Source organism: Herpailurus yagouaroundi, unplaced genomic scaffold (genome assembly GCF_014898765.1).
Source record: "Herpailurus yagouaroundi ecotype Mexico unplaced genomic scaffold, PumYag 67209, whole genome shotgun sequence".
NCBI lineage: Eukaryota > Metazoa > Chordata > Mammalia > Carnivora > Felidae > Herpailurus > Herpailurus yagouaroundi.
This window is the reverse complement of record NW_024420049.1, coordinates 476103-488570: the sequence shown is the minus strand read 5'-3', so window position 1 is coordinate 488570 and position 12468 is coordinate 476103.

Below are 12468 nucleotides of genomic sequence, written 5' to 3'. Positions count from 1 at the left end.
TAAGCCAATGAGTCCTGAATGTAGATCTCCAGCCTGTCTCCTTCCCATGGACTCCAGACCTTTATAAATAGCTGCCGACCCAGCATGTCCACTTGAATGTCTATCAGGCATCAGAAACGTAACATGTCCCAGACCAAGCTCCTAATCTTCCTCCCCAAATGTATTCTTCCCATAGCCTTTCCTTCCTCAGTAAATGGCAACTTTGTCTTTCTGTGTACTTTTGCCACAAACCTTGGAGTCATCCTTGACTCCTCTCTTTCATAGTCCACATGGGATCTATCTGGCTAGGCTGGCTCTACCTTAAAAGTAACCAGAATCAGACTCAGGTGAAGATGTTGAAACGTTCTTCAAATGCACCAAGCACATTCACACCTCAGGGCCTTTGTACTTGCTCTTTACTGTATCTGGAATTCTCTTTCCTGAGATGACTGCCTGGATTTCTCCCTCACCCCCATCAAGTTCTGAAACCAACAGCCTCCAAAAACTGCAAGCAGCTTCCTGATTCTCGAGAAGATGTAGCTCCAGAAGTTGTCCCTGACAGCTCAACGTAGCATGTAACTCCTTAGTCTTCCCTGGAGAACAACAGAGTTTCGGTATACAATAAAGGGCAGAGAAACTTGGGAGGAGAGAATGGAAAACCTGGAGAGTGTAGCTTCACAGGAAGGAGTGGACAGTAGTATCACAATGCAGCAGTGGATTCAGAAAGCTAATGACTAAAATATGTCCATGAGATTCAAGGGAGCCGGAAGTCACGAGCGACCTTTGTCAGCACAGCGTTGGTGGAATGATTTCTGCCTATACCATGGCCCTTAGGGCGTTGTTCTCAGTTCTGTTGGAAGTCCAACTCTTTCCTTTTCTTTTCTTTTTTTTTTCCAGTTCTTTTCCTTGCTCTCCATGTTCTCCTCTCCCTAGACAATCTTACCTTTGCTCGTGACTTCAGTGATTGTTTTGACATTGAGGACTCCCCGATGGAGGACTCCAGCCCATTCTTTTGAGCGTTATACCAATACGGCCAACTCGCCCACTGAACACATGCACAAATTCCTCATACTCAACATATCCAGTATGAAACCAGCATCTATCAGAATGTGTCCCTTCCACCCCAATCTTTCTCATCTCTATAAACGACACCACCATCCAACCCTTTGTTCAACACAGAAACCTAGCAGTTATCCTTAATCCCTCGCTTCTCCCCACCTCCTGTATCAAATCCATCTCCACTGCAGTGCCATTGCTATCACCTATGTCCGGGCTGCTGCCAACTCTTTCCTGAACTACTCTGGTATCTTCCTAAGTGGCCGCCTTACTTTCTGTTCCTATTCCCAAAATACATTCTCAACATAACAGCCAGAATGAATGGTCTTTTCAAAACAGAAAACAGATCAAGTCATTCTGCTTACTACCCACCAATGGTTTCTCATCACATTTAGAACAAAATCCAAATCAACCTTACGTTTCTTAACATGACAAGGCCTTGCAAGATCGGGCCTCTCTGCCTACTTCTCCAGTTGTAAGTTCCACAAATGTCAGAATCTTATTCGTCTTGTTCACCATTGTTCCTGCAACCTGTGACATACACCTATTTTTCAATAACCAATAAATATTTGAATGAATGGTTGTTTTATTCCTCTCCTCTAATCCAATGACCTTCACTATTACTTCACTTCAGTAAAATACACACCTGGCCCTATCCTAAAGTATGGCCAAATTTTTTCTTTTATTTTGAAAGACAAAAAGAGCACAAGAGCGAGCATGAGTGGGGGAGGGGCCGAGAGAGGGAGAGAGAGAATCCCAAGCAGGCTCCAGGCTGTCAGCACAGAGCAGGACACAGGGCTCGAGCTCACGACTGAGATCATGACCTGAGCCGAAATCAAGTGTCAGACGTTTAACCGACTGAGCCACCCAAGCATCCTAGGATGAAATTTTATATAGCCTCTGAAACCTGATTACAGGTTCTGTTTGTCTACTCTATGCCAGGAACCCTATTTTAAACTTCTGTAGGACCTTCAGGCAATCAACCACCATCCATTGCCAGTCTACCAATGCACCCTTTGACTTTGTTTCGCTCGCTCTTTCTCCTGGCTGTTGTGATGTCTGTCAGCTGGATTCAGGTCATCAGTTCCTAAAGAATATGATTGGTAACAGTTTGGTCTAATTCCTTCTAGACGATTTATTTCTTTATTTATTTTTCAAAATGTTATTTACATAGTGGGTAAGAGTATGGATTTTGGAGTAAGACCATCATGGGTTCAAATTCTGAGTCTACCAGTTAATATATGTGTGATTGAATTTCTCAGACTCTCAGGGTACCACATACACTAAACTGGACAATGATAATATTTAATTCATAGAACTGTTGTGAGAATGAAATGACATAATCCATATAAAGTACCTAGCACTTGGTAAATGTCACATCGTAAACATACTCAGAAAATGGGTGTTTTATGTTTGCACCTAAATTAACCTTTTTCATAAATTGTATTATGTAACACACTGTGCTATTACCTTTTGCACACATACAGTATATATTTTGTAAATATGTGAGAGTAGGAGTTGTCGGTTTTCTGCTTATTATTGTATCTCTATAGTCAATCAGTGCCTGATACATATTTGTTGAATGTGATCAGGAAAAAAAGGTAGCTGACATACTGAAGATGACAGACACAGAAGAAATCTGGGTTTTTGATGATGCCATTGAGCTACAGATTTGACTACCCTTGGAGCCACTCTATCTTAAGACTATTACATGAAATAATACATCCCTTTTTAGTTTATGCCATTTTTTTCAACTTGTAGCTGAAAGTCTCCTAACTGATACAATAGCATTATACAGGAAGTTATTTAATTCCCATTGCTGCTTTAAAGTAATTCTGCGATGTATACATACCTTTGAGTATTTCACCAATTATGTCAAGTCAAAATCATAAAAGTGGAATTTATGAATCAAAGAATATACACCTTTCAAATTTTGATACAATTACTCAGATTGCTTTCTAGAAAGCTTTTACTGAATACCCATGAACAGTGTGTGATAATGTCTATAATGAGTATTATTGTCAATCTTTTAACTCTTTGCAAAACTGAGAGGTGAATAATATATATTTTGTAATTTGCATATATTTGGTTAATTGGTTTTTTGTCACTTGCAACTGAAAACAGGACTAATAACAAGGTGCTGACTTTTTTCTTATTAATTAATAAATAAGATTTCCTTACATATGGAAATAAATTCTTTATCTACCACATATGTTATTCTATATTTTTTCATGTTTTTTGGACTTTTAACTTTATTTATGGTCTTTGGTAATATAAAAAGAAGTCTTTAAGATTTCATAAATAATATCATTATTAAATAATTTAACAATAAATAATATTTTGTTTATTATTTAATCATAATTTCACACATTGTCTATGAGAATCTGGAAACAGTTGTCTCCAAGTTGGGGAACTGGGTGGCTGGCAGACAAGGTGCCATCATGTGTATCAGATAATATTTTATAACTTTTGATATTTATACCATGTACCTCATATATATATATATATATGGCCTGTTCTCTTGATGTTTTATGGCAATACTGTTAGTTTTAGATAAGCCTTCTCCACCCAAATACTAGAAAACCATGATTTCCTAAAATCCATTTAGGGTTCCTTCAGGAATTGACTTCTGTTTAATATGTGGAGGTAGGAATAAGAACTATTCTTCCCAAATGGCTACTTACCCTACACTATCCATAAAATACTTCATTCTTTCTTCAATGATCGGAAATTCTACTCTTTTCAAATATTGACATACATATGGGTTTTTGGACTCCCATTTTATAGTTCATTAATCTGTTTGTCTATTCCTGCCCTAATACTACATTGTATTTTTTATTACCTTTTTTCGCTTCAAAACTTTCTTGGATATTCTCATGCAGTACATTAAAACTTAAGAATAAATGTGTCAATTTCTTTATCCACTCATCTGTTCAAAAAGCCAGACACAGAAAGGAAACAACTGCATGATCTCGTTTCTATGTGGAATATAAAAAACTTAAATACATAGAAGCAGAGAATAGAATGGTAGTTACTGGGGGGGGGGGGGGCCCGGGGGGGAAAGGGAGGAATGCTGGCCAAAGGTTACAAAGATGCAGGTATGCAGAATGAATAGGCTTTGGAGATCTACTGGGCAGCATGTAGACTATAGTTATCAATAGTGTATCGGATACTGGAAATTTGCTAAAAGACTAGATTTCAGGTACTCACCACACACACACAATGGTAACTATGGGAAGGGATGGCTATGTTAATGAGCTTGACTGTAGTAATCATGTAAGTATAGACAGATAGATATAGATGTATCGCCATGTTGTACACCTTAAATGTATACAACTTTTGTTATAAACATAAAAAATAATAAATGTGTCACGTTTTCCCTCAGGCAGGGTTAGGATTTTGATTGCTTTAATTTACTGACACTGCTAGAATGTCATTCCGTTAATTTAATCCTTGTTTATGCCCATCAGTTAATTCTTATAGTTCACTTATAGGATTTAGCTATTGTCTGTTAATTCCTATTTTATAATATTTACATATCATAAATATTTGTATTTTATTTGAATGGGTTCTTTTTCTCATTACATGCTCTAATTGGTCATTGCTAGTGTGTAGGGAACTGTGGATACGTGTATGTTTACATCTTGTATTCAGACACTATACTAAATTCTCTTATTACTTCAGTTTTTCAATTGATCTCTTCTGTTTTCTAGGTGGACACTGTAATCCAGAAATAATAATTTTCTGGGGCACCTGGGTGGCTCAGTCGGTTAAGTGTCTGACTTTGGCTCACGTCATGATCTCATGGTCTGTGGGTTTGAGCCCCGCCTCAGGCTCTGTGCTGACAGGTCAGAGCCTGGAGCCTGCTTTGGATTCTGTGTCTCCCTCTCTCTCTGCCCCTCCCCTGCTCATGCTCTCTCAAAAATAAATAAACATTAAAAATATTTTTAAAAATTTTGTGTGTGTGTCTTTTATTTTGAGAGAGAAACAGAGTAAGAATGGGGGGAAGGACAGAGAGAGAGGGAGACACAGAATCCGAAGCAGTCTCTGAGCTGTTAGCACAGAGCCAGACGCGGGGCCGAACCCACAGACTGAAATCTTGACCCGAGCTGAAGTCGGACACCCAACTGACTGAGCCACCCAGGCGCCCTCATTAAAAATATTTTTAAAAAAGAAATAATTTTCTCTCTTCCTAATATTTATACTTCATTTCTTCTTTTCACACAGACTAGAACCTGGATTACAATGATGATTGGGGCACCTGGGTGGCTCAGTCGGTTGAACGTCCGACTTCAGCTCAGGTCATAATCTTGCAGTTTGTGAGTTCGAGCCCCGCATCGGGCTCTGTGCTGACAGCTCGGAGCCTGGACTCTGCTTCGGATTCTGTGCCTCCCTCTGTCTCTGCCCCTCCCATGCTCATGCTCTATCTCTCTCGGTCAATAATAAATAATCACTAAGAAAAAAAATTTTTAAATAAAATGAATAACAACAGTGATGGTGGGCATCTCTGTCTTGTTCCTGCTTATATGCTTCTAGCATTTTAACTTTAAATTACTTTGATTACGTTCTAGAACTTTTCACTACATTACTATTTACTAAGAGCTTTTACAAAGAATGTATGCTGAGTTTTTCAAATGTCTTTCTTATACCTATTGAGATAATCAAATGTTTTTTTCCTTAACCTGTTAATGTAATAAACTGTACCTAGTAAATCTGTTTATGTTTAACCCTGTTTCTTTACATTCTTCAAATAAACTGTACATGTTCATGGTATATTTTTAAAACAGTTTGATTTAATTTACTAATATTTTATTAGGATCTTTGCATCTATATTCATGTTTGAGATGGGTTCATAACAGTACTTCCAAAAATTCAACAGAGATTAAGAGAAATAGGGGGGATCTACAGTCAAATAAACTTGGAAAATTGTGGATTTAACAAATCGAAACAATATCCTGTAGGAGGACGCTAGTATATATGGGGGCTTTCCAATGGGAGGCAACTTTATACAGCATCTCCTCAACTTATATGACAAAATAATTTGACTAAGAGTATCTGGCCTCGTGAAATCATAAAATGGTTGAAAATGTATGTCTTCTTTTCCTATATCCTAGAATACTTAAATAACAGAGTGGTCTGCTGCTGGAAACTCTGATAGAATTCACCCATAAAAGCTTTTGGGTCCAGCATTTATCTTTCTTTCTTCTTCCTTCCCTCCCCCGTTTTTTTTTTATTTCTTCTTCTTTATTCTTCTTGTGGGGTTTTTTGTTTGTGTTTTTGTTTTTGTTTTTGGAAGAAGAGGGTATAGATCTTTAGCAACCCTTTCATTTTATTTCAGAGTTATGGTTAGATTCAGCTTTAAACCATTAGATACACTATTTTGTTGTTCACATATACTCATCGTCCTTCTCTGGAAGAGGATTATACTTCCCTCCTATGATGTGGGCTTGGCCATGTGACTGTCAGCGCCCTAGCTGGAGGCTTACCTACCCAACTGGATTCCAGAGCCACCGGGACCTGTGGCGGCCACGTGGCACAGGGCTTGGGAGGGACTACCCTAGCAGCACACAGCCTACATCCTGGTGAATGAATTTTGGTAATTGACATTTCCCTTGAAAGGTATCCATTCCATTTAGATTTTCAAATGCATTGGCATACAGTTGTCACACTTAGTATAGCTTTAACATCTCTGGATTGGTGCATAGAAACCTCTCATTTGTAATGCTTTGCTTATGTTTTTGTCTTTATAATTCAGAGTTGTTAGAGGCTTATCTATTTTTATCAGTACTTCAAAGAACCAGTTCTTGGTTTTATCAATTTTGCTTACTCTGCATTCTAATTTATTAACTTTTCACGTTATCTACATAAACATACTTTGTCTTTTCTCATGTGAATATTTCTCTGATTCTTCATATGCCAAGTAATTTTTAATTGTACTCCAAACATTTTTTAATATTATGCAACTCTGGGTTTTGTTTAAATTCTATGGAGAATGTTGATATTTTTGTTTTAGCTGACGATTTCTCTGGAAAAGTTCAGGTCACACATTCCAACCTGTCCTCTGTGGGCTGTTGTTCCCACACTAGTTCAGTTTTCAAAGCTTTGGCTGAACCACTTGGATGGTTCCTGTGCTCATGCACAACACAGTAGCCAGTCCAGAAACTGGGCAGTCGTCTATCCTTTTGTTCAGCTCTTTGGTATGCTAATTAGAAACACATAAGAACCCAGGAGTTTGGTTGAGCTCACGGGGGTCACTCTCCCAAGTTCCTCCCTCTTTCCAGTTCCCAGGGGCGTCCCCTTTCCTGTGCTTCAGCTAGAAATCCCAACCAAGCTGAGACAGAATGGCTTGAGATTGAGATTAGGAAGGGGTGGCAGTGATTGGTAGTGACAAGGTCTCAGGTGTGACCGTGGGAATAAGTGGCTAAGGAATGCTCTCGGAGACAGACAAGATCACTGGAGGGGAGATGAGGCAGGAGAGAAAGACTATTCCCCTAAGAGACAGATCATCCTTGACCTTTATTGATGGAGGCAGCAAAAATCAGTGGTTGGACATTTGGGTTTTTTTGAGTTTAGCGTCAAGGGCTCATATTTTAATCTGAATTCCATTTTCAAGCCTACTAGTGTTCTCATTGCATTAAATCCTAAATAACCTGTAATTCTAGCTTTGATTTTTTTTTTTTACCTCAACATTATTTCACAGTATTTAATTTTGAAATGTTTTGGATTTATTTTAAAGTATTATTAATTACTAATTTATATGAGTTATGATCACCAAATGTGACCCAGATGATTTGCCTGCAAGTGACTACTGGTGTGCTAAGACTTCCACTAATGTTTTGATCCATTTTTTTCTTGAATTCCTAACATTTCATATATTTTGACACAATGTTATTTACCAGATACATGTTCACAAAGGTTTCATCTTTATCATAAATGGTACCCTTTACCACTGCAACAGGATCCTGTCTTAAATATATGAAAGTAGAAAGAAAAATTAATTTAAGGAAACAGGAAGTTGAATTCCTACTACAAACCCCCTGGTGACCGGATTCTTTGGAACTGAAAACACAGAAACATCAAACACCAGAATGAAAAGACGTTAACAAGGCAGAGTTTTTACTCTAGTAGAAAGCCCAAAATTTGATTCTCTAAAACATCCCTTGACATGTTCAAAAATGTTCAAAAACATTTTTCTAAAAGGATGTTACTCTGAAATACTTTACTTATATTAATTACAACTTCATAGAAATATTTCCTGGAGTAGAAATAAGAGGGCAGAGTAATATGGATATGGTTAGTGACTACCATAACCAGTGTTCAGTATTTCAGTGTATTCCTCCACTTTTGAGTGCTTTAAATATTGGTATTTATTTGCCATTATTCAGTAATCTTTATTTTGTACCATGGCATATGCAGCCACACATAAGAAATTGGAGCTGTATAAGGCCACTGACCTTTTAAAAACTCTTCCAAGCTGTATTTTCTTTAATGTTTATTTTTGAGACTCTGTGAGCAGGGGGAGGGGCAGAGAGGGAGGGAGACGGAGGATCTAAAGTGGACTCTGTGCTGACAACAGCGAGCCCAGAGAGCCCAACGTGGGGCTCCAATTCAGTCATGAACTATGAGATCATGGCCTGAGCCGAAGTCAGACGCTCAACTGACTGAACCACCCAAGCGCTCCACAAGTTGTATTCTTATTATATACTTTGCAAATGCCTCTTTCCTTGGTTATTACTACGGTTGAGTGGTTTTCCCTACAGTTACTATATCTGGATTTCTCCTAGAACCCAGTTTGGACCCCATCTACTTTCAGGAGTTCCTGGTACAGCCAACTTTTACCTATGGGATAAGTAGAGGGTAAAGAAGGGGAGTACGATACCCGCTCCCTAGCAGGGAAGAAAGCAAGGGGTTCCATGCTTAGTTTCCAGCTTGTCTGCCTCCACCTGTCACTGACAGGCCTCCCGCCTTTTGACTTCCAGGATCATTCTTATTGTCTTGGAACTTGACCACTCCCTCCCTATGATAAAATGTATTATCCCCCCTACATTCTTTCCCCATCATCAGTCCACTTTTTAAACAAACACTGATGCCAGTATTTCAGTGTGACACCAAATAGATACCGAAAAGCTATAATTGTTACTTTGCTCTGGTATTACAACCGATATCTATAGTGGAGTTGAAAATTAACGATCTAGGGTGAATTAAAACTTTAACTCTGGACTGAGAAGAAATTGTGGCCCAATCCGGTCCAGACATAGGCTGAAGTAGCCAATGGTGTAGTTGTTGTCACCTGGGGTGTACTGATGAAAAGAAGAGACTTACCTGCTAACCTTTTGCTTTTTAATTTTTGTATTTTTTACCTTCTAGAATCCACAGGTTTGATCTGGGGAACATAAGCCCATTCAGACTAAGATGGATTAACTGAAGCAGCTAAAAGATCTAGAAGAAATTTCCTGTTTGGTCATGGCCTACCTCCAAATAAAGTATCCCCGAAAGGCAAATAGCTGTCATACAATCAACCAAACATAAAATTATTTGAAAACCATGACCAAGATGTATGGTCCTTTATAAACAAATTGCTCAGATATACTGTGCACACCAGGTCCATCCTTTATGTTTAATCTGACTGTAACTAACTCTGATACCAGACAAGAGAGAAGCACCAGACAAAAGTAAATTCTTCAAATGAACTGAGGCACAACCCACACCTGTTTTCATGTGTACACAGAACCCTGGGCCACCTTCCACGAACTCAACAAGAACAGCAGCTCTGCGCACATTTACCAAGTTCAAACACTTCAAGTCTCAAACTTCTCTCTCACATTGGTCATGTAAGCAGTACTCTCCCTGAATACAGAACAGTATTAATCTATAGAAAACATGGTTAATTAGCGGGCACATCAAATCTATGATGCTGATTGTAGTTACAAAATTTCAAACTAAAAAGTGTAAAAATGAAAAATGCTATCGAGTAGTTTTGGCCACAAGCCTAAGAAGTTACTCTGTAAAGCCTTCCTCAATAGTTTTGCTAAATTTATGGCATCACTTGGTTTTGGGTTAAGGAGAAAAAAAACCTCTCCAATCCATCATATAATTGCAAAACTTTGGAGGCTACTTGAAGTCTTCCTTTCACCTAATCCAGACAGAGATGCTTCCATCTAGCCCTTTAAAGTATCCGAACCTTTACTACCTTTTTGGCAGAGGCGGTTATTAGCCAGGGGCCTTATAAAAGGAAGTAAACCACTATCAAAAACTGGGCCATAATTAGGCAAGATCTAATGGGCTGTGAGCAAGAGGTATTCAAACCCCCTTTCTCCTTCGAGGTAGGGAACTGACCCTGGATTAGCTTTCTAGCTCAGCTCCCCTGGAAAGCTGACAAAAGTGCACCAGCAGCTGTGTGACCAGGTGAGCCTGCTTCTGGTAAAATGCCCTGGCTGGCACCTTGTGTCCAGGCTGAGGGCTGTGAGTGAACGTGAGTGTCCGTGAGGAGTTACAGCTCGGGCTCCCTGAGTACAGTGTACCTCCTGTTACTGGGCCCTGCCCCTGGCCAGGACCTACGGATGCTATGCACTGGGGACTGATCTAAGATGTAGTGGTCCCCTTGTGGCTTCTAAGCCACGGTGGCTCCTGCAACCTATGTGTGTAGTCTGTGGGGGCTACTGCAAGAATTCCCACAGAACTGTGCCCAAAGCCGCCCCCTGGCATGGTGTCTTAATGTCCCATGTCCTTCAGACTACATTGGTGTGAGACATAGCCTATCCAGGGCTTTGGAGTTTAAATGTATATTTGAACCCAACACCAGCTATGACAGGTGTCACACATGCACTCAGCCAGTGTCTTCAGACACAACACAATCCCACATCAGCTCTGAATAGGCACAGGCAAGGCTAGCAAAAGGGTACAGAATTAGAACCACCAAGACAAACCTTTAAGAAATGGTTCAAGACTTACAGGTATCACTGAGGTTTAGGGCAGAGAACAGCAGAGAAACGAAAGCATTACTCATGAAGTATTGAATTTCAGTTAACATTTCTACCAAACTTAGCTACTAGTTATTGTGAAACAAAGGAATGAGGCATCATGGTACAGAGGGAAGGAAATTCACCTAGGAACTGGATCTGGGTCTCATTCTGGCTATGTGGCTCTGGATAAGGTCCATCAATATCTATATGGCAGAGAAGGGCAGGGGCATGGAGGCAGGTTCCATCATCCCCTGCTGTCTCTACTGACAAAACTACTCTCAGTTAACCCTGAAAATAAAAACACTAGAATCTTGCTCCTTCCGTTTTTGGCAAGTCTCGGGAAAAATCCTAAATACAAGAAAAAGCCTTATGTAAAAATGTTAACTACTGAATTATTTGTTACCCATAACGGAGAACGGAGAAATTTTAAAAACACCCAGATGTTGGGGCGCCTGGGTGGCGCAGTCGGTTAAGCGTCCGACTTCAGCCAGGTCACGATCTCGCGGTCCAGGAGTTCGAGCCCCACGTCAGGCTCTGGGCTGATGGCTCAGAGCCTGGAGCCTGTTTCCGATTCTGTGTCTCCCTCTCTCTCTGCCCCTCCCCCGTTCATGCTCTGTCTCTCTCTGTCCCCAAAATAAAAATAAACGTTGAAAAAAAAAAATTTAAAAAAAGAAAACAACAAAAAAAACCCACCCAGATGTGTAAATGTGTACCACAGGTTACTAGAGTTCACCCATTAGTATACTACTGTGGAACTAGTAAAGTGATGTTAATATAACAGCACTACAAATAAGCAAATTACATGCTAAGCAAAAAAGGTAGAATAAAAATTATAAAGACAAAATTCTTTAAGTTATATTTTAAAAAACTTATGCATAAAAAAGAAATGGAAGACACAGCATTGTTAAGGGGACTACAAATGGAATTTCTTTTTCCCATTTTCTAAATTTTCTCAAAAGAGCATGTGAATGGGAAGATTGTTCAATATGTTTCACTTCCAACACACTTATTATTCAGACCAAGTTTTGAAGGGACTCTTTTGCCCATATCCTCTCTGGGTATACTGTACTAATATTAAGCTTGAAAATATCATGTCAAATCAGGATGGTTATGTTATTCTGAAACTGTAAACCCGTATAAGAGAAATGATCTGGCAGAGAGGCTTATATATATTTGTTGAATTAAGCTTTATTTTAACTCATATCTCTAAAGAGCTGCATTTCTTCATATTCAGTTCAATTTTCATGGACTTCAACTGACCAAATCATTCCTGTCCTAATATTAACAAGGACATTTTGTGACATTATACTTACCATAACAAGGTTTGGGGAAAAGTAGCACTTAAAATATCTCAAGATGTTTACAAAGTTCAAAAATTAAATATGGAAATTTAAAATTATGAAAAAACTGACTTAAGGAACTTTGGTATCTTTCAGATTTAACCAGTCAATTGTTTGCTGATCTGTACTCC